Source organism: Meles meles, chromosome 11 (assembly GCF_922984935.1).
Source record: "Meles meles chromosome 11, mMelMel3.1 paternal haplotype, whole genome shotgun sequence".
Taxonomy (NCBI): domain Eukaryota; kingdom Metazoa; phylum Chordata; class Mammalia; order Carnivora; family Mustelidae; genus Meles; species Meles meles.
The window spans coordinates 34,755,900-34,782,877 of NC_060076.1; the positions used below are offsets into that span (position 1 = coordinate 34,755,900).

Consider the following 26,978-nt stretch of genomic DNA (forward strand, 5'->3'; position numbering starts at 1 on the left):
CCTATCCCACTCCCCATTCCGAGCATCTTTCCCAACCAGCGGCAGTTTGGTTCATGGTAGTACGCCAAATGATGATCACAGGGCATAGCACAGAGGAGGTCTCCGTAAATATCTTTCGGATGAATAGATTCAACATCCCCTCAGCACCTAACACAGTGCCTATAGTGGTGAGACCTTAAAATCATCGGAATAAGGTGAACAAGCTGGATAACGTATGCTGAACGTCACATACGAGATGCTGCATATAAACTTATCAGCATATTTGCCTATTTTGTATAACCTTTTCTTTTTTTTTTTCAAGATTTTATTTATTTATTTGACAGATCACAAGTAGGCAGAGTGGCAGGCAGATAGGGAGAGAGGGGGAAGCAGGTTCCCTGCCGAGCAGAGAGCCTGATGCCCGGCTCGATCCCAGGACCCTGGGATCATGACCTGAGCTGAAGGCAGAGGTTTAACCCACTGAGCCACCCAGGCTCCTCTGTATAACCTTTTCTTAATATGAATATATACCATATCATTTTTTAAAAGATCTCTTTTATTTTTGTTTTAATATTTTATTTATTTATTTGACAGAGAGAGATCACAAGTAGGCAGAGAGGCAGGCAGAGAGAGAGGAGGAAGCAGGCTCCCTGCTGAGCAGAGAGCCCGATGTGGGGCTTGATCCCAGTACTTGGGATCATGATCCGAGCCAAAGGCGAAGGCTTTAACCCACTGAGCCACCCAGGCGCCCCTAAAAGGTCTCTTCTAAAAAAAATCTCTTTGGAGAAAGTGGTACCACATACATAAGCATTTTAAAAACAAAACAAAACAAAACAACAACAACCAAAAAAACCACCACCACCAACAACAACAATGAAAAACAAAACGAGAGATGCCGAAACTGAACAAGGTCCTAGAAGAGGTTTCTGAAGGGCATTTGGATGCGTGCAGCTTTGAAATATTCTACTTCTTTCTCATTTCCTATCAGTCAGCCCCATCCTTTCCTTGCATCCAATTTTGTTTAATGAGGCTACTGCAATGTATTTATTTTGGGGTGATTGAATTTAGAAAGACATTCATCTAACACACAATTGCTGCCACAAGCTGAATGGCTGAATCATAACAGGGATGATGGCATTAATCCGAGGACAGCTGTTTCTTATCATTTCGAACCCACAGAAAAAGCTCGGGCCAGGCGAGAGTTTTTGCTTCGGTTGCTAGATGGGACTGATAGGATCTGAAGCAGACATGCTTCTCGGCAGGTGGAAATAGACAAGGAGAAAGAAGAGATGCCCTGTGAGGGGCTAGACCTTTGATTTTTAGACTGTGTCTGCCTGGTGTGTCACAGTTGCTTCTAGCCCTTTGGGATACTAAGAAATTTACATTCGCTCCCTCAGTCAAGGGAAGCTGGAGTACGGTATAGACCTGGGTAGCTGCCCAAATGCCCAGAGCTCAGGGACATGTCGCATATGGTCCCCAAGGAGCTGAGATGCCCCTTCGCAAGGAAATCTCTGTGGACACTGGCCTGCTGCAGATGCCCAAATTCCACCACGAAGGACATCCTTCTTTGAACTCAGGTACTTTTACTGTTAAAGCAAGACTGTCCCTGGAAATAAGCAGACAGCCAGTTCTGTAACTCAGTGACAAACCTGAGTATGAATGCTTTCTCAGCACCTTCTCGTCCAACAGCTGGCCGAGGTTTTAAGCAGGTCATGGAAGCACTGTGGGTAAAACGTTAGGGGCCTAACGAATAGACTTTGCTGACACTCCCCTCGCTCCAGCTTTGGACGGAATAGGAACCAGGCAGAGTGGTGCATTTCAATATAGGATCTTACCAGATCTAAGAGCTACAGGATAAGCTGCCACTCACAACGGTGTCCCTTCCAAAGGTAATAAAATGTTACAAGAATTCCGTGTGTTTTTTGGTCATTTTTCAAAGATTTTTAATTATTTATTTGACAGAGAGAGACACAGTGAGAGGGAACACAAGCAGGGGGAGTAGGAGAGGGAGAATCAGGCCTCCCGCTGAGCAGGGAGCCTGATGAGGGTCTTGATCCCAGGACCCTGGGATCATGACCCGAGAGAAGGCAGACGCTTTACGACTAAGCCACCCAGGCCCCCAAAGAATTCGGTTTTCAAAGGCCTAAATTTGAAATCACAGTTCATCCCAATATAAACAACACTTATAATACCCATTCTGCAGCCAGTAATTTGAACAACCCAATCTCATGAAATACAATGAAAACCCAATTTTTCATTTCCTACTGCCTTTTAAACATATCAGGGGTGGAATGGCGAGAGAACTTCCTCTGCCATAGACAGGAACTCCAGCAGGCCCCTGAGCTTAGGTCATCTGTCCTGAAGAGACAAAAGTCCTTCCTTCCCTCGAGGTTGCAATGATAAATACAGTTTGTTTGTTTTTTTATTTGCCAGAAAGAGAGATCACAAGTAGACAGAAAGGCAGGCAGAGAGGCAGGCAGAGAGAGAGAGAGGGAAACAGGCTCACCGCTGAGCAGAGAGCCCGATGTGGGGCTCGATCCCAGGACCCTGAGATCATGACCTGGGCCGAAGGCAGCGGCTTAACCCACTGAGCCACCCAGGCGCCCCGATAAATACAGTTTTGATTCAGTAAATTAAAATGCCCACATCCACATGGTAACAGAAACTTCTAATCTCATTCAAGGGACTTTCGGCAGATGGGAAACCAGGCTTGGAATCTTCTCTTCCCTTCTTTACACGCCCATCTTGCTAACTGGGGTGCTGACCCCCTCCTAGAGAAAGAGAGAAGGAGAGGAAAAGTGGCAGAAAGCACTTGTCTGATTGGGAGCCTGGTAACAAGGCATCACACTCTCTCTGGGTAGCAGTTTTCTAGAAAGGACTTTGTCTTGTATGGTATCACTGGGAGTTCCTCCAAGCCCCGTCCCCCTCCCCAGGTGGTCTCTCATTGAGGATTCTTTAATTAAACAAAAGCAATCCATTCAAGCAGGAGCTCTTGCCCCAGGCCCTAGAAATCAGGCCGTTCTTCCCTGGCTTCTCAGCAAGGCCTGTCTATGGAATGGGTAGTAAACAGCTCTCAGGCCCTCCCCTGCAGGAGCCATATCCGCTCCTGGGAGCATTCTTGGATCTAACAGATTCTGGGAGTATTGGCCAGTCCGCCAGCCGCTGCAAGCTCCTTTGCTTTGCTGCTAAAGCAAGAGCCAGACTGTTCTCTTTTTCTGTCCATTTCCAAGGTGGGATTCAGGCCCAGTCCCCTGGGCCTCCAACTGCAGGACACAGCCCAAGCTCTGAGTGGTCCTCAGAGCCAGGTGAGATAAGGTGGGCATCCACATCCCCTACTCTGTGGGACCAGGAGTGGCACTTAGCACACTCACTGCTCCCTCCAGAGAAATGTTCCTCAAAAGTCTTCACAGTAGTATCCTTTGACCCTTGATGTTGAGTGAGAGCCCAACAATCATGTAACCATTTTCCTGCTAAATAAATCCTTCGTGCAGGTTCTTCTGGGTGGTCTGTGCCACAATTTCGCTCCCTGATAGCGACTGTGTCTTGATTCTCTGTGGCAACTTGTAGTCTAACCGTCTGGTACAACCAATTCCCGTATTTGGCCAACAGTTACTGAAGGGCTACCTTAGCGTAGACTGTTCCTGTTACCTACCTCTTTTGTCCTCCTCATCTTTCCTACTCTTTACCTTCCTGCTATCAAATGTTATGAAGAAGAACCAACTGTTCTCTCTCCACAAATTTCCACCTATCATTGTAGACATGTCTGAAAAAAAAAAAAAAAAAAGGTTTTCACTTTTTTTTTTTTTTTAAATTTATATTTGTGAGAGAGAGAGAGACTGAGGATGAGTAGCAGAGTGGAGAGGAGCAGCAGGCAAAGGGAGAAGCAGACTCCCTGCTGAGCAGGAAGCCCAGTGTGAGTGGTTCATGACCTGAGCTAAAGGTAGATGCTTAACAGAACTGAGCCACCCAGGAAACCCAGGTTTTCACTTTCTGTACCAAAAGGAAGAACAAGCAAACTGACTAAACATAAAAAGCTATAGTAAATAATGAAAATATTAGAGTCAAATTCTCTCAGTAGCATAGTAACTTTTTTAACCCAAAGCATAGAATGCTGTCTGTTTGGCTTTGGGTTCCTCGAAGTTCAAGTTGCAAAGTTCTTACAAAGCTATTGCAAACACAAGTCTTTTAGATGTTTTAGAACAGGGGGTGCTTTATCACGTGTTCCCGAGACATAAGGGCCAGGAGTAGTAGGAAACAAGTGGAGGATAAATAGGAGCCAGCAAGGAATTTAATTATTGCTAAAAACAAACAAACAAACAAACAAAAAGCAAAAAACAAAAACGTACTTCCTCTAGCATATAAACACAGGCATATGGACAGGATAAAATAAAAAGAGGAGTTGAAAGGACTCTGAAACTGCTCTATCAGACAACTGGAACATCTCACAGGATTTCTGAAATATCATGTAACAGCTGTCTACTTCACTAAGTCCTTGAATCCTTACCCTAAATAGTTTTTTTAAATAATTGTGATGATCGATAGCTACCATTTACTTAGGGCTTTTTCTATGCTGGGCGCTGGACTAAGTTATTTATGGCATGTGATATTCCCACAACAGCCCTGTGAAAAAGATGCTAATGATTCCCATTTCGTAGATGAGGAAAACGAGCCTCAGTGATTAAGGCACTCATCTTGAGTTGTGTGCCTGAAGCGTGAAAATGCTAGTTATGCTTGGCTCTCGGGCATGTCAGACGCCCCGCTCTTTCCCCTGTGCTATCTATGGTGCTCTGACTGGGGGGGAGGCGCGGAGAAAAGTGGGTGTTCCACTCCTAATTCTGCCTATCTGTGTAGAAGCAAGGGAAAAGGAATTTATTTTCATCTAGAAGCCTTTGATTTTTTTTTTTTCTTTAAAGAGCTACCTTAGGTGGCCATTTGATGGGTCTTCAAGCTGGTGAAATCTCCAGCAATCATAAGGACTCTCTGTTACAGAATAGGGATGGAGGGCAGCTGCCAACAGCCTCCTCATTTTCTTCTATTGAGGAAAGTACCAGCACCAATTCCAGGATAGGGGTTGGCGCGGGGGTGGGGGTGGGGGAAGGACCTGGGAATACAAGGGTTTTTTCTTATCACTCAGGGTCAGCACCTACGGAAAGCAGCAAGTGAGCACCTTCCTTGTTTCATGCTTATCTCCAAAGACAACAAGGCAGGATCCCCACCTAGGATTATGCCTCTGGCTTCAATTCTCCATAGCCTTCATCCTGTCCCATCTCTACAGGAATAAACCTTCCCTTCCCTCCCTCCCACCCTCTTTTTCCTCCCTCCTGCTCCCCTCACACATTTTTGTTGAGCACCTACTAAGTGCCAAGCCTGGAAGTTGATACAAGGCTGTCACAAAGATTAAGGCTTGGTCTCTGCCCGCAAGGATTTTATAGTCTAGAAAATAAATCAGACCAATTAGCATACAATTACAGTACTGGGTTGTGAATACCACAGTTTGGGGCAGAATCAGGAGGGATTGGCAGGCCTTGGAGGAGGAGAATCAGGGAAGGTTTACATAAAACAACAAACCCTTTTCCGGTCTTTCTTGTTCTGATATATTTCATCTCCTTTCCAGCCCCAATTCTGTCCCACCTTAGATCTCTGTCAGAGAACCCTGTGGCATTTTGGCTTCCATCAGTCACTTCGGGCTGGGTTTATTTCCTCCATTCCATTCAGTATAATTCACCCCCCATGAGTACTGTCCTAGCTACACTGTGGGGGAGGAAAATGACAAAGCCGATCCCAGACCCACTTCCTTGGGACAACATCCCAGTACAGAAGGCCAACATTATGGAAAGAAGTGGCATTGAGTTGAGCTTTGGAAAAAGCAAGCTCTGTCTAGTCACACGAAAAGGAAGGCACGCTCTGCTTTGGAACTGGTTCAGCGGCAGTAGGAAAATGGAGAAAAAAATGAAGACAGTGTGTTTGAGGAAGTTGTAATAGACCAGTAAGGCTGACATGTAGGGATCCATGGTGGAGGAGAACTATGTAAGTAGAGGAAAACCTTGGAAGACTAAATTGGACCAATCTGTGGGGCTTTAAGTACTGGTGAGGTATTTGCACTTAAAGTATAGGCAGTGGGAAGCCACTCTGAGTGGGGAGTACGTGACTAAAGTCATCTGGTACGATTGTGGTTGAGAAAAGATAAGAGATGGGGGACCAGTAAGAGGGTGACTGCAATAGTCCAGGCGGGAGGGCCCGTAGGTGCTGGCGAGAAGTGGCAGTGGGGATGGAGAGCTGATACCCTCAGGGACCAAGAGTCACCCATTTGTGTCCCCACAATGTCCGGCACTGTTCTCTGCCCTAAAGGTTTTGCAAATATGTCTGAAATCGAACTGAATTAAAGATTCCATTTAAATATATGAATCTATGTTTTGCAGGTGTTTCGTTCTTTTTGTTTTAATCTTGTCACCAAATCATCCAATTCCAAGTCATAGAAGGATTCTGCCCAAGGCTCTGCTAAGCCGGCAATCTGGGAGCACCTCAGAGCAGTGATGCCTGGTTCTCGGTCCTTAATTAGCTCATGCACCATTTTAATTGGTCTGCAGTTGTCTGGGTGGACAGGCCTGGTTTCCTCCCTGGAGTCAGCTGGGGCTGCCCCACCCTTTCCTGACAGCTCTGGCATCTGGAACATCACTGGCTAAGAAGACTCAGGGAGCCTGCTGAGCTTCAATGTATCCAAAGAATGGAGAATGCAAAAGATCAGAGGGTGGCTGGGACCCATGCTAGAGTAACTCTCCAGTAAACCCACAGTCACATTAGTCAGGCATTTCTAGGAAAGAGAGGAGGAGGGTACAGCGATGGCAAACTGTAGGCACCACCCACAGTGTGACCCTTGAATTCTAGATGAGGTCTTGTTAGGTCCCCCAAAAATGGGCACCCCAATAATGGATCGGTGATTAAAGGAGCGAGACTGATCAAAGTGAAGGTCAAGCAAAGCTTAATTTCGCACCAAGCATCGAGAATCAGACCGAAGTTCGGGGCCGCACCCGTTACAAGAGAGGGCGACCCTTCTCTGTTTCACAGACTAGCTTTTAGGGGCAAAGGCCATGCGGCCGGGCCTGGCCACGCACAGGTGACCAATGAAATTGTAACACACACAGGAAACTCCACAGTGATGCTAGGTGACCAATTGAATTACAATTTACCCTAGTAGACATTAGAACCAGCCCATTACACCTTGATTAGGATTGGTGCCAAAAAGGCTCCCAGAGGGCGGGGGTCCCTACTCCTTGGTAACCAGGGAGACAGTATGCAAACCCCCACTGAGCTGATGTCTCCACCTGGCCTGACCCACACTTGTATCTGGGCTTTGTTACCTGGAGCTTTGTTAACCTGAAGTTGTTACCTTTGCTTACCTGGAGCTGGTTTCCAGGACTTGTCTCCAAGTAAATCCCCCGGGGGAAGGGGAGCAGGGACAGTTTCTTTTTTTTTTTTTTTTTTTTTAAGATTTTATTTATTTATTTGTCAGAGAGAGAGAGAGAGCACAGGCAGGCAGAGGCAGAGAGAGAAGCAGGCTCCCCGCCGAGCAAGGAGCCCGACGTGGGACTCGATCCCAGGACACTGGGATCATGACCTGAGCCGAAGGCAGCTGCCCAACCAACTGAGCCACCCAGGCGTCCCAACAGGGACAGTTTCTAAATAGGTCCTTACAGTCTGATATTTATACTGTAGAGATCTATTAAAATGGTTAAGAGGACCCACCTAGAAAGAGGCCCACGTCAAGAGAAGGCTTAGAATTATAGAATTAATGAGACTGGGGGGTTCTCGCAAATCCAATGAAGGGGTCAGATTGGACTGAGACCAAGACCTCAATTTAATCAAAAGACGATGGTTAATTTTATTGAGCATTTACTATATGCCAAATGCTTTTCTAAGCACTATTGTTATAATACCATATTTTATGCTCACAATGACTCTATAAAGTAAGGACTATTATTATCCACATTTTACAAGTGAGGGAACAGACACAGAGAGGTAAGACTTGCCCCAGGTCACAAAGCCAGCAGGTGGTAGAGTCTGGATTTGAACCCAGGCGGTCCAGCTCTAGCACATACTGAGTGCAACACTTTCTGCTTTTCTCTTGTCTCTTGTTCTCATTACTCTGGCCAGCAGGAATAAAGGACAGAAGAGGCCTGAACTGTGACATCTCCTTCTGAGACATGAGTGTACTAAGGGTCAGCACAACACAATGAGAAAAGCTCAAGTTTTGCATCCAAACAGACCTACGTTGGAACCCTGTTTCCATCACATGTTCATGAATGACCTGAGGCAATTTACTCAACCTCTAAGGCTTACCGTTGCCTGGGTGTAGGATAGAGACAATAGAATCTTCAAGCTTGTTATGAGCAAAATAATATACCTAGTCTCCAGCCTGGCCCAGTGTGGGTGCTCATTAATAGTCACTATCAAAAAAAAAGGTGGGCTCTGTGAAATCTGGGACAAGAAAGCAAAGAGTAAGAATGTATCCTCATATAGCCAGCCGTGCTTGGGGAAAGAACGTTTTCATTCTAGAAAGGCAAAGAGGGGCCATTTACCCTATCTTCCCTGCAGCTTGGTAGCAATATCCCTCAGGGACACCGGCCTTCTCTTTTCCAGCTCTGGACTCACTGATGGCCCTTCCAGTCTGTGACTTGGTCTTTGTTCCTACTGCTCTGGCCAGCTCTGCCCGCAGGGGTCCATCAAACCCCTCTGTTCTGCTTCCTTGCGGTAGGGATGGGATTAGCATGTCTACTGCTAATCAAATCCTAGTTCTGATACTAAAACCTCAATCATGGTTTTCATGCTAAGCCTCAACAACACCTGACTTCTGTGCCTGACCTTCCAGTGGAAAAACTAATAATAGTGTTATTTGATTGTTCTTTTCAATGTAGGTGGAATTTAAAAGAAAACTCTCTTCTCTTTCTTGGTGAAGCAGCAGGATGTACGCAGAAGTAATCTGGGGTCTAAGCTCTGTCTCTGCCTTTTATTAACTAGGTGATCATGAACAACTCCAACCCTTGCCCTAGTTACCTCAAGAGTTCTTAGAGTGATTGAATAAAATAACAGATGTGAACATGTGTTTTGATTGCAAAGAAACACATGAATGGAATGGCAGGGGCTATTATCGCTGAGGTTATATCTAGTTGGTGAGATTCTGACAATGTTAAATAAGATTTTCTAAGCCATCTGGGGCTTGGGTGCCCTAGAATCTCAATGCTGGCAAGTATTGTCAGTACTAGGGGCAACCCTGAGTGATCCTGAAAGAATTAGAAATGAGATTGTCCTCTGAGAGTTTAATGAGGACACCAACACATAATTGACTATAGCAGAGATCTGCTAAGTCCCCTTAAAGAAACAGAATGGTTCTCAAGACTGGGACAACTTGACAAAATCTGATTGAAACTTTTTTTTTCCAGCCACAGCCGACTCCTGCTATACACGATTTATTTTTTTTTAAAGATTTTATTTATTTATTTGACAGATAGAGATCACAAGCAGGCAGAGAGGCAGGCAGAGAGAGAGAGGAGGAAGCAGGCTCCCGGCTGAGCAGAGAGCCCGATGCGGGGCTCCATCCCAGGACCCCGGGATCATGACCTGAGCGAAAGGCAGAGGCTTTAACCCACTGAGCCACCCAGGCGCCCCCCTATACACGATTTAAAAGATTTTTTTAAAGATTTTAATTTATTAGTCAGAGAGAGAGAGCACAAGCAGAGGGAGAAACAGAGGGAGAGGGAGAAGCAGACTCCCCACTGAGCAGGGAGCTCCATGCGGTACTCAATCCCATCACCTAAGCCGAAGGCAGACACTCAACGAGTGAGCCACCCAGGTGTCGCTGACTGAAAGTATTAATACAGCTGAAGAAGGAAGGCATCAGTCAAAAGAGATATTGACTAGTCCTGAAAACACAAGGAAAGGAGGTCAGATAAGCAAACCTTGGCATTACCAATCTAATACCATCCAGGTTAGAGGGGCTCTGGTTAAGAAGGTGACCCAGGGAATTTTGGTGAGAAGTATCTTCCTATTGTAGAGGTTTAGGTCAGATGTCTCTAAAGATCATTTTAATGATTTCCCCTTGTCCTAATGGTAAGTTTATTGAGCAATCTGATTTGAGTTTGCTTTCCCATGTATATCCAACTATAGGAAATGAATACACTAGCCATTGAACTTGGGCAGCCTTTGGCAATTTTCTTTCTTATTGTGAGTTAATAAACTGACATGTAATTATAATATGACTTCTTATATAGCCTGCTTACAGGGCTAGAATGGTCTTGTCGTAGGACTTGAACATTCCATACCTTCAGCAATTGTAGTTTTCCTTATAAATTACTAAATTGGCACCCTAGGCTATATACAGCAGCATTGTGAGCTTAGATCTACCTTTGAATGCTGACAAATTAGATTTCTGAGCTTAACTGCCAGAGGACCAGAACCTGGACCCTACGAGTTCACTGAGGTAACACCTCACTTTGAAGACCATTAGGGAGACAGCCAGCTAACCTTCTTCTGGAGTCATCCCATCCTGGTCATTGCTTGACACCATTTCTTTCTGGAACACTGCAAAAGGAACTGACACCACCACCCCTGCCATGCAGTGCAAGTATTCCCTCTATGGCAAGCCTACCAATGATGATGAAGTCCAAACTCTTCATCCTGCCTATCTCATTGGGACCTTGGCCTTCCTGGCCACATTGGGTCCCATTACTCTCCACATGCACTCTGAATTCCACACTTGATATCTTTGCTCACGCTGTCTATCTCTGGCTGGAATGACTTCTTTCCCTTCGTCCCTCCACTCCACAGACCAAATCTCATCTTTGATTCAAGACTCAGGTCGGGTGCCCGCACTTCCACAACCACTTCCCTAATTGCTATTCCATCTCTGAAGTCCCATAGCTCATTTCCTCTTCACCTGCTTTCTCTGTCTTATGCGAGAATTCTGCCATAAGAGGAGGGCTCTAGGAATTCCAGAAAGAAATGTCATTCTCTTGGCTCAAAGCATCCTTCCCTTATAGGAAAATCTTCCTGGGAAATCAAATTCATTCAGTCTTTCATTTATTTATTCAGTCACTTAACAAATATTTACTAAGTGCATCTATGTGTTAGGCAGTGGGATATTGTGGTGAATAAGACTGATAGGGCTTCTACTCTCCTGCAGCTTCCAGTCCAGTGGGGAAGATGGACACTAAGAAATAATAAATCAAATCTGTGAAAAGTGCCATGAAGGAGAAGTACAAGGGCACCTGGGTGGCTCGTTGGTTAAGTGTCTGCCTTTGGCTCTGGGTTCTGGGATCAAGCCTCATGTCAGGCTCCTGGCTCTGGAGGAGTCTGCTTCTCCCTCTCCCTTTGCTGCTCTCCCTGCTCCTTGTGCTCTCTCTCTCTCTAAAAATAAAATCTTAAAAAAAAAAAAAGAAAAGAAGGAGAAGTACATAGTACTGTGAGAGTGCAGATGAGGTCTTTCTGGGAAAGTTAAATTTAAGTCAAAACCTGAGCTGGGACTTGGCCAGAAGAGATGGGGGGGGGGGATGCTTGAAAGAGAATAAATTGAATAATCTCCATGGCCAATGTCATAGGCCAGACTAGTGTCTTCAGTCTCTGGTTGACTATCTGTCTTCAGATAATGCTAGGAACAAATTCACAGATGTTTTTCTCTGACCCCTGTCTTCTAGCTGCAGGCAGACCACTTCCTTTATGCCATACAAAAGTATAATCTTATATGTTGTATTTAACCCTTTTTAGTTATAATTATGTCCCCATTCGCCAATTGATTTTGTTTCATGTTAACTTTTCCAAAAGTCATTCTCAAAGGGCAACATTAACTTCATGCTTTAGGGGTTCTTATTGTCAATATCACCTACCATGAGAAGAAACAAAAATCTTTGTTTTGTTCACTGCTGTATCCCTAGTGCCAAGATGTCTGCCACATAGTAGATGATCAATATATATTCATTGACTGGATGGATAGATGGATGGATGGATGGATGGATGGATGGATGGATGGACAGATGGTTGGACGGTTGGATAGACAGGCAGGCAGACAGATGGATGGATGGATTTATCTTCCTTCTTACACCAGAAGCTCTCTAAGAGCATGGTACTTGCCTAGTTCTCAGTTGGATTCCTCCAGCACTTAAAACAATGCCAGGCACATGGCAGGTAACTGATTTGCTTGAACTTTGCTTGATTTTTTCCATGACTGACTGAATCGAACTCCCTGCTTTTTCAGGCAGCTGGTTCTGCGGTTGAACTTCTCTAGGTATTAAAGTTCCTCCCACTCTTGGGCTAACTTTTGCCTCCCCACTGGTCCTAATTCCACCCTTTGGGCCCATGAAGGGTAAATCCACATCCTCTGCCCCATGGCAGCCCTTCTGATGTTAGGGACAGTGACCTGGTTCCCTGCAGTCACTTACAAACAGGGCATTTCTCCAGCATGAACTCAAGTACTTTAAAATAGTTTGGAGTACTCCTAACATACTTCAAAGAAGGTCTCATCCCTCATAAGTCTGTGAGGTGTTCTGCAATCCCACAGACAGCCACTGTATGAGCAAGTTCTCCCTCAAGGTCAGGAACCCAGACCGGAACTGACAGTGATAACAACAATTAATGTTTACTTTGCAATTAATTATGGTTCACTGGTTAATCTACACGACACCCTTGGGATATAGGTCAGGGTTTCTATGCCTATAAATAGTCAAAGGAATCAGGCAAAAGACAAGGGCCTCAACATATTTTTGCACACATGCTGGTGTCCAGTGGAGGAGAGAATTGCATTGCTAGGGTCTCAGCGGCTCAAGAACCAATATCCAGGCTGATCCACCTCGAATCATCACTGGTCTCTCTCCTTGGCTGACAGAATCACTTTGTTCAATTTCATTAAAACCAGATCTGTGAAATGTTACAAATTCTAGGAGGAGACATAAAGGGAGAAGAGAATACAGAAGACAGAAATCAAGGGCTTACTGTGTGCCATGCTCTGCATTAGCTTCTGGGTACTGAAATATATAAAAAATATTTCCAAATACATCACCTGACACATAACTGGCCCAAAGCTATGCATGCAGGTTTGAGACTATTTGAAATTAGAGAACTGTTAGCTAGAGGCTCAAACATCTTTTTGTTACACATAGATTTTATCAAGGGGGATTTATTCTGAATCCTCTTAGAAATGATACACTTGGGTCACCAAGATTCTCCTAAAATAAGTGCATATATTTAATTTTGTCAATTTTATCATGTTGCAAACACACAAGACATTTCCAGTGATCCTTTCATCCAACAAAAAGTCTTTTCCAAATCATGTTGCAATTTTAATAAATCCCTTCTTTAAATTGGATTTTCTTTTTTTTTTCTTTTTTTTTTCCAATATGACAGACAGAGAGCACTAGTAGGCAAAGAGGCAGACAGAGAGAGAGAGGAGGAAGCAGGCTCCCCGCCAAATCAGAGAGCCCGATGCAGGACTCTATCCCAGGACCCTGGGATCACGACCTGAGCCAAAGGCAGCGGATTAACCCACTAAGCCACCCAGGTGCCCTAAATTGGATTTTCAGGAGTGAGGCTTCCTCCAAGCAGTGATTCTTAAGCTTTGGGGAGATTTTGACTCCTTCAGGAATCTGGTAACAAGCCATGTGGGCTTTCCCCAGGAGAACACACAGATTCACATACGAACAAACGATTTCATAAAATTCAGAGTCGGTAAACTCAAGGTAAAGATCAAAAAAGAAGTTGGCCCCTGATGAGACTTTGTAGCCATTGCAAGGTGTTTGATTTCTACTCTGAGTCAGATGGGAAGCTGCTGGAGGGTTTTGAACTTTCATTTTAACAGGAACTCTCTGGCTACGGTGAGGAGAATAGATGCAAAGCGGGCAAGGGCAGAAGGAGGTCATTGCAATCATCCAGGTGCCAGAAGATGGTAGTTCGAACGCAGGAAGTTGCAGTGGAGGGGGGAGAAGTGGCCAGATTCTGATACAGTGTGAAGCTGAAGCTACAGAATTTGTTGACCAGATTGGATGTCATGTGGGAGCAGAAGAGGAGAGTTAAAGGATTTTAACTCTGGGATGAGGAATACCCAAGGGGTATGAGTTTGTTGGAAGTAGGGCAATAAGAGGCAGAATATCAGGAGCCAAGTTTTGGATTATTTTCAACTTGAGATGCTTATTACACATCCGAACAGAGATGCTGAGCAGACAGAGATATCTGGTCTGGAATTCTGGAGGTTGGGTCATAATAATATTTCCATGTGAAATTGGAATGATAATACAATAATGCCTCCATAATGGTTCCTACAGGGAAGATGAAACAAGACAATGCATGTTAACTTCTCAGTATGTCCTAGAGACATATCAGCCATTATTTTAGGGGAAACTTAAACTCTCTCAGTCAGTGTTTCTATCATTACTATAAAGTTATGACTGTGGTTGCTTGTAAGATTGATCACTGTCTCTGGTGTCAGTTCTTGGGTGATTTATAGAGGAAGAGTCTGGAGCAATGGCAGTGCTATTGGAATTGGTCTGTAGCCCTCAGATTTTAAAATCTGGAAGGCTTTTGCCTGCACTCAACAGTCTTCCTAGTTAGCTTAATGTCACATTTCTTAAATAACCAGTACGTTACTCCATTGATCCAGAAATTTTTCAGGTTTCAGAGAGGGTCTGATGTGGAGAAGGAAGCAGTTTATCGGAAGAAATTGAACACCAGGAAGGACCCTGCAGGGAAGACATTCCCAGGCCACTCACGTGGCCCTTGTGACAAAGGAGGTTCAAGTGGAAGGACACATAATAAATGACCACTTATCATGTCTTGACTTCAGTAGCTATAGATGGAATCACTGGCCACAAGTTGGTCTGGCTCCTTTTAAAACTGATTCACAAAGGCCACGACTCCTGTCTTCCTGAAATAGCAAACTTCTTAGAGGAACCTTCCTGGAGAAGCACACCCTTGCTATCTCGTGTTAATTTATTCAGTGATCTTTTAGCTGTTTTATGTTGAGAAAGTGGAAACAGAGCTGGTGTGGTTTTTATTACACAGTTCCCGATCTTTGAAGCAATGAGCTTCTGGCGTCAAAACCTAAACAATGTCTGAGGTTTCTCATTCCTTTTATATCTCTTTGAATTGTAACTGTAAAATCCTTGACCCTGTAATTCTCTTCTACATGGATGACAGAACTAGTGCTCCATAACTATCTATTAATGATCCGCCTAATCTCCGTCTGTATCCAAAGGGAAGAGGTGATGAAATGGTTCAAACAGTGCAAAAATGAGTCTATAACAAACAGATGACTAAGGTCACGTACAATCACGGATCTTTGATGGATTTAGCAACAGCAGCACACCACCACAGACGGGTAGATGGGCTATTGAGAGGGGAGAGAGGAAAGGACACAAAAGAAAGGCTCTTTCCCTGAATCCTTGTTTTCTTCCATCTGTAAACGAGGTCACATAAACTGAGTTGATTGCCGCTAATGAGCAGGGTAATGCTCAATTAAACTCCATGAAACACCAATTTCATTCCTTCTCCCTGATCCTTTTGCAAGTTTCTAATAATTGCTACATTCATTGTGACCAGGCTTCAAGCGGATCTCCGAGGGGGTGGCTCGGCAGGAGAAAATAACTCTTTTCTCTCCTTCCCCCAGGAGTCAGGAGAGGACACCTCAGGGATTAATACCTCAGGGTCCCATAGCCCAGCGGGATGTGGGCATTCCCTACAGGAACCTCACCCCAGCCCCTCTCTGGCTGTGTGCCCCAGAGCTCTAGGTGCAGGAGAGTTGAAAGATCCAAGAACTGGTGACTCTAACCCGAGCCAGTCAAGTCAATCTGTGGCAAGAACATAATGAATTTGTACCCTGTGTGTTTTTCTATTTTAAAGGAAATATTTTTTGTTCCCTATTCATTTTTTTTATTTGTTTATTTGACAGAGATCACAAGTAGGCAGAGAGGCAGGCAGAGAGAGAGGGGGAAACAGGCTCTCCGCTGAGCAGAGCACCTGATGCGGGGCTCGATCCCAGGACCCTGAGATCATGACCCGAGCTGAAGGCAGAGGCTTTAACCCACTGAGCCACCCAGGTGCCCTCCTTACTCATTTTTTAAAAATAAATTTTGGGTTTATATTTTTCCAGCCAAGCTGAGGAGGAAAAGGAAATCATTTTGTCCATATTCAGACATGGTGGTGATAGAGGAAAAAGCTTTCTAGGGAGAGGTATTTATGCTCCAATATCCATTGGGCTTAAAATTCAGAACCCAGGCTCACTAGAATAATACAGGGGAGGGGGTGTGCATGGATGGCCTGACCATAAAATTAATCATCCAAACCAGGATACTTTCCCAAATGAAACAAGGCAACATAAATGATTACACCAGCATAACAAGCATAAACTGGGACTGCTCAGGCAACCAGACATCACCTTGATCACCAGATGAGTCCCCAGCCTACCAATATCTCTCCTGTATTCAAGAGAAGTCTTGATACCAAAAGAAGTCTCCATGGTTTACACTAAGATTAAATTCCCTTGTGTCCCTACAAGGATAAGTAGGTCCTCGAGTTTTATGACTATGGGAGCAGGTTTCTTTCTTCTTTCCGTCTTCCCTCTTACTCAACAATCTCTCCAGCCATTTTAAGTGCAGAGTCCTTTCACAAGTTCTGACTACCCAGGCTTGTCACCACCTTAGCCCCGACGTCCTTAAATATTTTTTATTTATTTGGCAGAGATCACAAGTAGGCAGAGAGGCAGGCAGAGAGAGATGGGGAAGCAGGCCCCTAGCCCCGACATCCTTAATCCAGAAAGTTCATCTGAAAATTATACATGTTAGAGGACCCTGGGCTGAATATATAAAATCCCACCAAGAGAGGGATTTCGGGGGTGCCTGGGTGGCTCAGTGGGTTAAAGCCTCTGCCTTCGGCTCAGGTCATGGTCTCAGGGTCCTGGGATCGAGCCCCGCATCGGACTCTCTGCTCAGTGGGGAGCCTGCTTCCTCCTCTCTCTCTGCCTGCTTCTCTGCCAACTTGTGATCTCTCTGTGTCAAATAAATAAATAAAAATCTTAAAAAAAAAAAAAAAAGAGTGGGATTTCGAACTAGTTTTGTCTGGCCCTCCAAAACAGGACAGAGACCCTAAGGCAATTTGGGGGGTCCTATCAGATAGAGGCAGCCCTTCTCAGTGTTAACATGGGGCCCCTCCCGAGCACAGAGTGTGCCATTGCCCAGCACAGGGCCTGGTGTAGAGCGAGTTCTCAGACATGTTATGGAATGACCCAGCTGCTTCCTCATACCCCTTCGCCCCAGGCTCCGGAATGTCCATGGTTTTCTTTTTCCTTCCTGTGCAATAAGGGAGAATCTTGCCCATAATCCTTCATCTGCTGGCTGGACTGGGCTTCTGCCACCAGCCCCCAGGTACCGGCTAGCATCCTGCATTTCTCAGTACTGTGTTGAGCCAAGCAGGGTCTCCCCACAGACTCCAGGCTTCTCATTGGGCAAGCTGAGTCTCTTGGGCTCCATTCAGCTCAGGAACACTCAACAGAACCCATTACCTTCTCAGCCCCAGGATGGATGCTGGAAGCATAGAATGTGAGTCACACACGACATTGAAATGCTGTATATGCACCACGGGATGAGCGGTTAAAGGCAAAGGCTGCCGTGGAGCTGTCTGAGTTTGGGTTCTGACTTTACGACTCACCACGTGATTATCCTTGGGTAAATACTGGGGTGAATTCTCTCTCTGGACCTGAGTTTTTCATTTAGAAAATGGAAATACAAGCCTGCCTCAAAGGGTTGGTGTGAGAATTATAACTACAATTCTTTTTTTTTTTTTTTTAAAGATTTTATTTATTTATTTGACAGACAGAGATCACAAGTAGGCAGAGAGGCAGGCAGAGAGAGTGAGAGGGAAGCAGGCTCCCTCCAGAGCAGAGAGCCGGACGTGGGACTCGATCCCAGGACCCTGAGATCATGACCTGAGCCGAAGGCAGCGGCTTAAACCACTGAGCCACCCAGGCGCCCCTATAACTACAATTCTGATGATGATCATTATGATTTAGAACCATGCTTGGTAGAGAACAAATACTTAATAAATTTAACTATTACTATTTGTGACTTTTGGCTCCTCTTCCCCAAAAGCCTAGAACTTGGCCCTTTTCCCTTAATTCTGCCTGCATCTGACAGGTTTCCTCATCTCTCAGGAGAGGTTTTTCTTTGCTCCGGGCCCATCCCAATCCTGAGGGCCAAGAATGACTCATCTCCACACTAACCCTTGGTTGGTGCCTTATCCACTAGGGTTCAAATCCAAAGCCTTTAAAGAGGTTAAGGGACCATCTACCTTCTCTGAACCCAACTGACTCATTATGTAAGTATTTCTCCAAGAAGGAAAGGAAACTCTTGGTCAACACAGAGGAACGAACAGATTTGAAAGGAGTCATATGAGCCAGGAATCTGAGAATACCTTGTGCCCACGTATTTCCAGTTCTCTGAGACCCAAAGGCAGGAGTTTCCACACACCTCTCAGAAATGTGGATACCAGTGAACGGTCAGCAAAAAAGAATCTTCCCAGGAATTTTTCTGAATCATGATGTTATTTTCTTCTCTACTCACCCTAAGCTTTCCACTGAATACTAAATCTTCTTAACTACTAATTGTTGGTTATAAAGTATTTGTTCAATTAGGCAGATACATACTATACTTTTCCTTGTACTTCCCAAGAAATCTTTAGTTATTGAAGCCACTACTATCCATTGAAGACGGATAAACTTCAAAATAAACAGGATTTTTTTTTTTTTTAACTTGGCTAAGGCAATTCTGAATTTCTATGACTTGATAGCCTCACACTCCAAATAATCTCAATTCAGCCACCTAATGTTTTCATTCAAAAAGACATGTTGCTGTCATGCCGGCCTGCCCCGGCCATATTCCTGGTGGTACTCCTTGCATCACCTCTAACATTTACATTTTGGATAATTTTTTAAAAATTTTTTAACGATTTCATTTATTATTATTTTTTTTTTTAAGATTTTATTTATTTATTTATTTGACAGAGAGAGAGGTCACAAGTAGGCAGAGAGGCAGGCAGAGAGAGAGGAGGAAGCAGGCTCCCTGCAGAGCAGAGAGCCCGACGCGGGGCTCGATCCCAGGACCCTGAGATCATGACCTGAGCCGAAGGCAGCGGCTTAATCCACTGAGCCACCCAGGCGCCCCCGATTTCATTTATTATTTGACACAGCGAGAGAGAGAGAGCAGAGGGAGCAGCAGGCAGAGGGAGAAGCCGGCTTCCTGCTGAGCAAGGACCCGGATGTTGGGCTTGAACCCAGGATCCTGGGATCATGACCTGAGCTGAAGGCAGATGCTCAACTATCTGAGCCACCCAGGCGCCCCAACATTTTGGGTAATTTCAATGCAAAGGAAATAATCAAAACTATTCACCAATAAACATTTAAAAAGTTCCCCAAATGTGGTCATTTGATTATTAAGCGAAAATCACCACTGCTCTGCCACCCACCTTCACCCAGGTGAATTCCAAGAAATCCTTGGAATTTCTTCCTTCGGACAGATTTGAGTTAGATCCTCAAGAACACAATGGTGTGCTGTTGTGCCCCAGAGGTCTCTACTTCCAGGACATTTTAAACAAATCTCTGTCCTAGCTTGCCTTCCTTTTGCTGAAGACTGCGGCTGGCCTGGAAGCAAAGGTTCAGTTGCCCTTATCCTCCTGGTACTCACTCACCTGCTTCCTTCCACTCGTGTCCACACCACACGCTGATCACAGAACCCCAGAGCACCAATCCTGGAAGGGACTTTGGAAACCAGCTAATCCAAGCCTTCATTTTAAACACAAACACTAGAGCCTACGAAGAGTAAGACACTTGGCTGAGGTCACACAGCTCATTAATGAAAGAGCTGGGACTCGAATTGCCAAACTGGAGACTTGTCTCCCTGCAGCGCCGTTCTTCTTCCCACTGGCTCTCGTGCTCTCTGCCCTAGCTGGCTTTCATGCATTCGCCCCACAGTCCACACCCTCCTGGGATGTGCCAGGAGCCTGTGAGGCTCACCCAGAGTGAACTAACCCAGCCCAGCTGGCCCCAGGCTCTTTACCTGCAGAGGAGAGAACGTCACGTGACTCCCTTGGAAACATATGCAGTGTGCAGGGACACGTGAGATGTTCAGGTGTATCCAGCAATGTCTGCCAAGTTCGTCATGCTGAGAAACAAGCAGAGCCTACGGGTCAATCTCTGATGCTTTTAAGTCCTTTTTTCTAGGCCTATAATTTCAGATTACCCTCCAACGAAAGCTTGGTATTCCCCCCCCCCGCAAAACAATTTATCTAACAACAGAAATTTATTCAGGAGATACTTTGTGAACATTTCCCATTTGCGAGGCATTATGCTATCAGGAATAAACAAACAGGAAAGCATGATTCCCATCCTTCTTCAGTGGAGGAGACAGGCACGCAGACAGTGGCCAGATGCTGTGCTAAGTGCTTTGACTCTAGGACAGCATGCACAAGTCTTAGAAAACACAGAAGCAGCAGCTAAGCAAGGGGGTTAGTAGAGACTTTCTAAATTATATTTTTGTTTTAGAATAGTTTTAAGATGTACAGAGAAGTTGCAAAGATAATACAGAGGGTTCCTATATATCCCTCACCGCAGTTTTTCATCCTGTAAACACCTCTTACTGTGAAACATTTCTTAAAACTGAGTAGCCAACAACATGGCACATGACTTTTAACTAAACTAGTAGAGACCTTTTTTATGATTAAAGTCTTTTATGTATGTATGTATTGATTAACATACAATGTATTATTTGTTTCAGGGGTACAGGTCTATGATTCATCAGTCTTACACAATTCACAGCACTCACCATAGCACATACCCTCCCCAGTGTCCATCCCCCAGCCACCCCATCTCTCCCCACCAACCACCAACAACCCTCAATTTGTTTCCTGAAATTAAGAGTCTCTTATGGTTTGTCTCCCTCTCTGGTTTCATCTTGTTTTATTTTTTCCCTCCCTCCCCCTATGATCTTCTGCCTTGTTCCTCAAATTCCTCGTATCAGTGAGATCATACAATAATTGTCTTTCTCTGACTGACTTATTTCATTTAGTTCCACCCACGTCATTGCAAATGGCAAGATTTCTCTTTTTATGGCTGCATAGTATTCCATTTAAACTAGTAGAGACTTTTTTTTTTTTTTTTAATGTGGCTTCTGGGTGGTACAGACTTTCTGAAGGAGGCGACATCTGAGGTGATTTCTGAATGATGCTGAGAGTCACCCTGGTGAAAAGAGAGGAATGATCATTTCTATCAGAAAGAAAAACATATGCAAAGACCGGAAGTAGGAGTTTGATGAATTCTGGAAACAGCCAGTTGCAGTATGTGGAGGTGGAGGTACCTCTTCTTTGCTCTTCCTCTAGTCTTCCCCCCACCCCGCTCCAATTTCCCACCTCCGCCAGTAAAAGGTCTTCTAAACAGGGCCAAAGTATTTGTACTTTTTCCTGAGCGCCATGAGGAATAATTAAGGTATTTTGTCCAGGAGACTGAGAGTATAAAAATTATATTTGAAAAGGTTAGTTAGACTGCAGGGCAGAAAACACGGTTGCAGAGAGAAAGAAGACCAGTTGGTGGGTGACCCAAGCAAAAGGAGTGGTTGGAAGGGCTAAAAAGAGTATAATGAATTTTAGAGATAGTAAGGAGACAGAATTGATAGAACTTGTTGGTTAATTAGATATAGAGCCAAGGGGAGAAGGCAGGCTCAAGACTGACTTGGAGATTTCCGGCTTTGGCAGCAAGAGGGACTGGATGGTGATATCGGTCATTAGGCAACAGAGCACAGGAGTTAAGATGACTGGTTGCCCTCTGAACATTGATGTATGAAGTACCCATGGGACATGCAAGGAATCAGTGAAGTCAATAGGTTGGTTGGGTATACGGGTCTGTGTTTCTGGACAGAATTACAAGGTAGAGACATATGTGGTGAATCATTAGCTTAAGGATGGCAGCTGAAGCCAGACTAGACTGTCCGTGAGAATAGAAGAGAGGAGGGTCCAGGAAAGAACCTTTAAGAAAGTGGCTGGGGGGGCGCCTGGGTGGCTCAGTGGTTTAAGCTGCTGCCTTCGGTTCAGGTCATGATCTCGGGATCCTGGGATCTAGTCCCGCATCGGGCTCTCTGCTTGGCAGGGAGCCTGCTTCCTTCTCACTCTCTCTGCCTACCTCTCTGCCTACTTGTGATTTCTCTCTGTCAAATAAATAAATAAAATCTTTAAAAAAAAAAAAAAAAAAAAAAAAGAAAGTGGCTGGGGCACCTGGATGGCTCAGTCATTAAGCATCTGCCTTCTGTTCAGGTCATGATCTCCGGGTCCTAGGATCGAGCCAGCCCTGGGCTCTTTACTCAGCAGGGAGCCTGCTTCACTCTCTCCATCCTGCTCCTCTTACTATCTCTGTCTCTCTCAAATAAGTAGATAAAATCTTTTTTAAAAAATCAAATAAGGGGGCGCCTGGGTGACTCAGTGGGTTAAAGCCTCTGCCTTCAGCTCAGGTCATGATCCCAGGGTCCTGGGATAGAGCCTCACATCAGGCTCTCTGCTCAGCAGGGAGCCTTGCTTCCGCCTCTCTCTCTGCCTGCCTCTCTGCCTACTTGTGATCTTGGTCTGTCAAATAAATAAAATCTTTTAAAAAAATCAAATAAGTAGGTAAAAATCTTTTTTTTAAAAAAGAAAGAAAGTGGACATTTAGGAGTTGACCTTAGGAAGAGCTGTGTAAGGAGGATGAGGAGCATCTAGAGAAAAACCAGAAGAACGTGGTGGTATCCATGAAGCTAGGTGGGGAGAGCTTTCCTGAAAGAGTCATGTGGCCAATAGTGTCAAATTCTGCAGGCAAGTACAGGCCCACAAGGGTACCCTGGATTTGGCAATAAGGAGTTCCCTGAAAGGAAGCAGTTTCAGAGAATCGGTGGGGCCAGAAGTCCAGTCTGTCCTCGGGCTGCAAAATGAATAGGAGGTAAGGACAAGAGAACCAGGTGTGTGGGTCATAATTTGACAAAGATTTACTGTGAACCAGAGGCCAGAGAAAACTGAAATGAAGCTGACGAAGCAGAGTAGGTACTGTGGCAGTAAAAAAACTACTTGTTCCATTTGGAATATCGCCAAAGCCACGATTTTTCTAGAGAAAAATTATATCTTACAACTAGTAATAGCTACCATTTAAAGAATGCCCACCATAGGCGAGGCACTTTAATGATATCATTTTATTTAGATTTTGAAACAATACTTTGCAGTAGATATTAGATCTCTCTGTCACTAATGAAGAGACAAAAGCCCAGAAAGGTTTCAGGCACAAGGTCTCAAAACAACTTCCTGGAGGAGCTGGAAGTTTACTCCAGAGTCCGGATTTTTCCTACTGCAAAACACTACTCCCTACAGCCGGCCTTCATTTTACCATGCAAATGCCAGGAGCTAAAACGGATGGCCCAGGAATTCTATCCTGCGCTGTGAGGACCCTGAGGGAAGAGACAGATAACCCAGGCACACCCTGCTTGTCCAAGGATAATCTCTGAGTAAGGAATAAAGAGTCTCTGGTTTTGAATCCCATAGGTCCTTGCCAGGGACTCAGTATGTCCCCTTTGTTGGGGGAGAGGAACAGGGAAGTAGTTTGTGGAGAGGATGTGAGGCCAGACAGCTCAGAGTAAATCAGTCCATCATGGCTAACTCAAAAAGTTAAGGTTGTCAATAAGGGGGGAACTGGAAAATTCTAAGAGGATTCTGCAAAAAATTATTTTTAGCCTGGAGAAAACAAGCATAAAGGAAGACCCAAGCTTCCTTGACACAACCATAAGGAAGAACGATCAGACTTGCTTCAGACACTCAGGAAGACATGACTAAAACCAGGGGGATATGGTAGAGAGAGGCAGCTTTTGGCTCCTAGGAAAAAAACTGCCTGTCCACAGATGGATGGAACCACCCAGTAAAGTGTGAGCTCCCTGCCATGGCCGATGTTCAAGCAGGAGCAGGGTTGTGGGATGTTGGGGCCAAGCATCAGAGAAGGACTTTGAGAAATGCTCTGGAGAAGATGGTTAGGATAAGATTTCACACAATACGGCTAATAAGACGTGGCCCTTATTCTCCGCAACTGAAGTCTAAATGTTATGTGATGGGAAGATGGGCATTCTTTCATTCACAATTGGTACAACACATAGCAATTTGATTTTAATCGCAAGAACAAAATGTATTCCTACTTTAAGGAAGCTCTTTCTTTCTAAAATGAGAAAATACATTTCTAGGTATCTATTCATTGGCTTTCATCAGGCAGGTCTGTCATCCCGAAAATGTCAGGGACAGGGTGTGGAGAATGGATACTGATGGCTTTACCTTTGTTTCCTGGGGAGGCTGGACTCAAAGAGCTCCCTTCTTGCTTTCTCAAAGGGCTCTGAACATGGGCTGAGAACTTGTCTATCAGTGTAGGACTGGACTTATAATCATTGAATCCATAAAAAAATTATTTTTCCCCTTTCTTTCACTTTATAAAAATTAATAGAGCACCTACTATTAAGAAACAGGCACTTTGGGGGATCAAGCCCCATATCGGGCTCTCTGCTCGGCGGGGAGCCTGTTTCCCTCTCTCTCTGCCTGCCTCTCTGCCTACTTGTGGTCTCTGTCAAATAAATAAAACCTTAAAAAAAAAAAAAAGAAACAGGCACTTTTTATTGAAAGAAGAAAGGAACTATATTGAAGGAACAAGAAACTACCCAGCTGTATAAACACATTTCCTAGCATATATATGTGTTTTATGTAATGGGGTTGGGGTGGAAGTAGGTACAAAACCAGCTCTCTCATCTCCGCAGGGAGATGTCTGATAATTATTATGTGTTCTAAATAATGTCAATGCAAACTAAGACTTTCAGTATGTTTTACTTTTCCTTTTGCAGAATAATTAGAACTTATAGCAGAAGGAAGCAAACCTCCTCTAAAAACAAACAAAAATTTCCACACCCAGCTTGTAGTTCTCAAAGGTCTAGAGGTCTGACACCTACACTCTTGGCCATAGAGAGCTTTTTCCTCAGGAAAAAAAGAAGTTCACTAGGAAGAACTGAGAACTCTGAACTTAAGGTAATGATTGTAATGATTAGAGAATTTTTTAATGTGTGCACAAAGATAGTGTTACAATCAGTTTCCCTGGAATTTATTTATGGATAAAATATGAAAGCACATTAGATGCCTAAAGGGAGAGGATTAGTTAAATAAATTTTGGTACATCTACATAGTGGAATACCATACAGCCACAATTAATGATGCTTAGAAGACTGTTTAAAGATTTAGGAAGACGGACAATATAACTTAAATGAAACATGTAAGCTAAAATAGCATATGCTGTAGGGCCCATTTTTGTAAAAAAAAAAAAGCACATATATCTGTGGTCTGTAGATATATACATACACAGAGAGAGAGAGAGAGAGGGAGAGAGAGAGTTAGCTACATGAGTATACACTAGAAGAAGAAAGGCGGACAGAATGATCACCAATATATCAGTAGTGGTTGTGGGATTAAGAGGAATTGTTCTTTTCTTCTTTTGCCCTTAATTATGTATTTTCTAGGGGCACCTAGGTAGTGCAGTTGGGTAGGCGTCCAACTCTTGGTTTTGGCGGAGGTCATGATCTCGGGGTTGTGAAATCAAGCCCTCCCCTTGGGCTCCACACTAAGCGGGTAGTCTGCTTGAGAGTCTGTCTCTCCCTCTCCCTCTGGCCCTCCTGCTCATGCTCTCTCTCTCTCAAATAAGTAATAAAAATAAATCTTTTTAAAAAAGTATTTATTTTGGGGCGCCTGGGTGGCTCAGTTGGTTGGGCCACTGCCTTCAGCTCAGGTCATGATCCTGGAGTCCCGGGATCGAGTCCTACATCGGGCTCCCAGCTCCATGAGGAGTCTGCTTCTCCCTCTGACCTTCTCCCCTGTCATTCTCTCTCTCACTCACTATCAAATAAATAAATAAAATCTTTTAAAAAAAAGTATTTATTTTCTAAATTGTATAAATATAAACATGTACTTTTGTGACAAAAGAAGTTATTAAAAGTATAATGTGGTTATATCATATATGGTTTCATATAATTATGTTGCTATAAATAAATTAAAGCAAGTCAAATTTAAAGTTTTCTTTAATCTTTCCTCTGATATGTAAAAATTATTTAATGTATTTAAAATTCATTATTTATGATTTTTATTTAGGTAAACAAAAACAAGGCATACAAAAACAGGGAAAAATAAATCGCTAAAAATATTATGTAGGATTTGGGGTAAATTTCTTTGGGGGATAATTTCCTTTCAGTGTGATATACAAAGCTAGCAGTTCTTTGGTTCTAAAGGTTAGCAGATATGAAGTTCATCCATTCATCCACTCAGAGGGTACTTTCTGAGTTTTTATTGTGTACAAATATCTGTTCCGTTGTTTGGATGATTAAAGTGTGTGTTCCTTGTATTTGAGGTGTTTCTAATCTACTTGGAAAGATAAAACACTCATGAATCATCCAGATAAGAAAGCCCTAAAAATTAGAACCGAGAATAGCGTATTATAGTAAGCAAATGCCAGTGAGGTTAAGGTTATCAAAATTCTACTCCTCTTTTAAAGTGTGAAAGGGGGGGCGCCTGGGTGGCTCAGTGGGTTAAGCCGCTGCCTTCGGCTCAGGTCATGATCTCAGGGTCCTGGGATCGAGTCCCGCATCGGGCTCTCTGCTCAGCAGGGAGCCTGCTTCTCTCCCCGCCTGCCTCTCTGTCTACTTGTGATCTCTCTCTGTCAAATAAATAAATAAATAAAAATCTAAAAAAAATTTTTTTTTAAGTGCAAAAGGACTTCCTCTTGTTGGGCAGTAATTTTTAGAAGTAAGCTATCCCCTCTGCTGGGTGAGGATTCTGGTTAACATCGATCACAGAGCAGTCCTTCCCTGATCCTAACCTTTATTTCATTCATGGTGGGTCCTGAGGGGACTTCAAAACAAAGCTGATTTTGGGAACACCAGACCATGTTCGTCTCC

The 26,978-nt window shown here is 44.1% G+C and overlaps 1 protein-coding gene across 1 annotated transcript in view; it reads right to left on the reverse strand.

The window, feature by feature from the left end:
- Positions 1-19,869, reverse strand: part of FRMPD1 (FERM and PDZ domain containing 1) — a 143,986-nt gene extending 124,117 nt beyond the window's left edge. Inside the window, exon 1 of the mRNA XM_046021776.1 lies at positions 19,693-19,869. The gene's annotated coding sequence lies outside the window, so the exon portion shown is untranslated. The remainder of the gene's footprint in view (positions 1-19,692) is intronic.
- Positions 19,870-26,978: the final 7,109 nt, after the last annotated feature.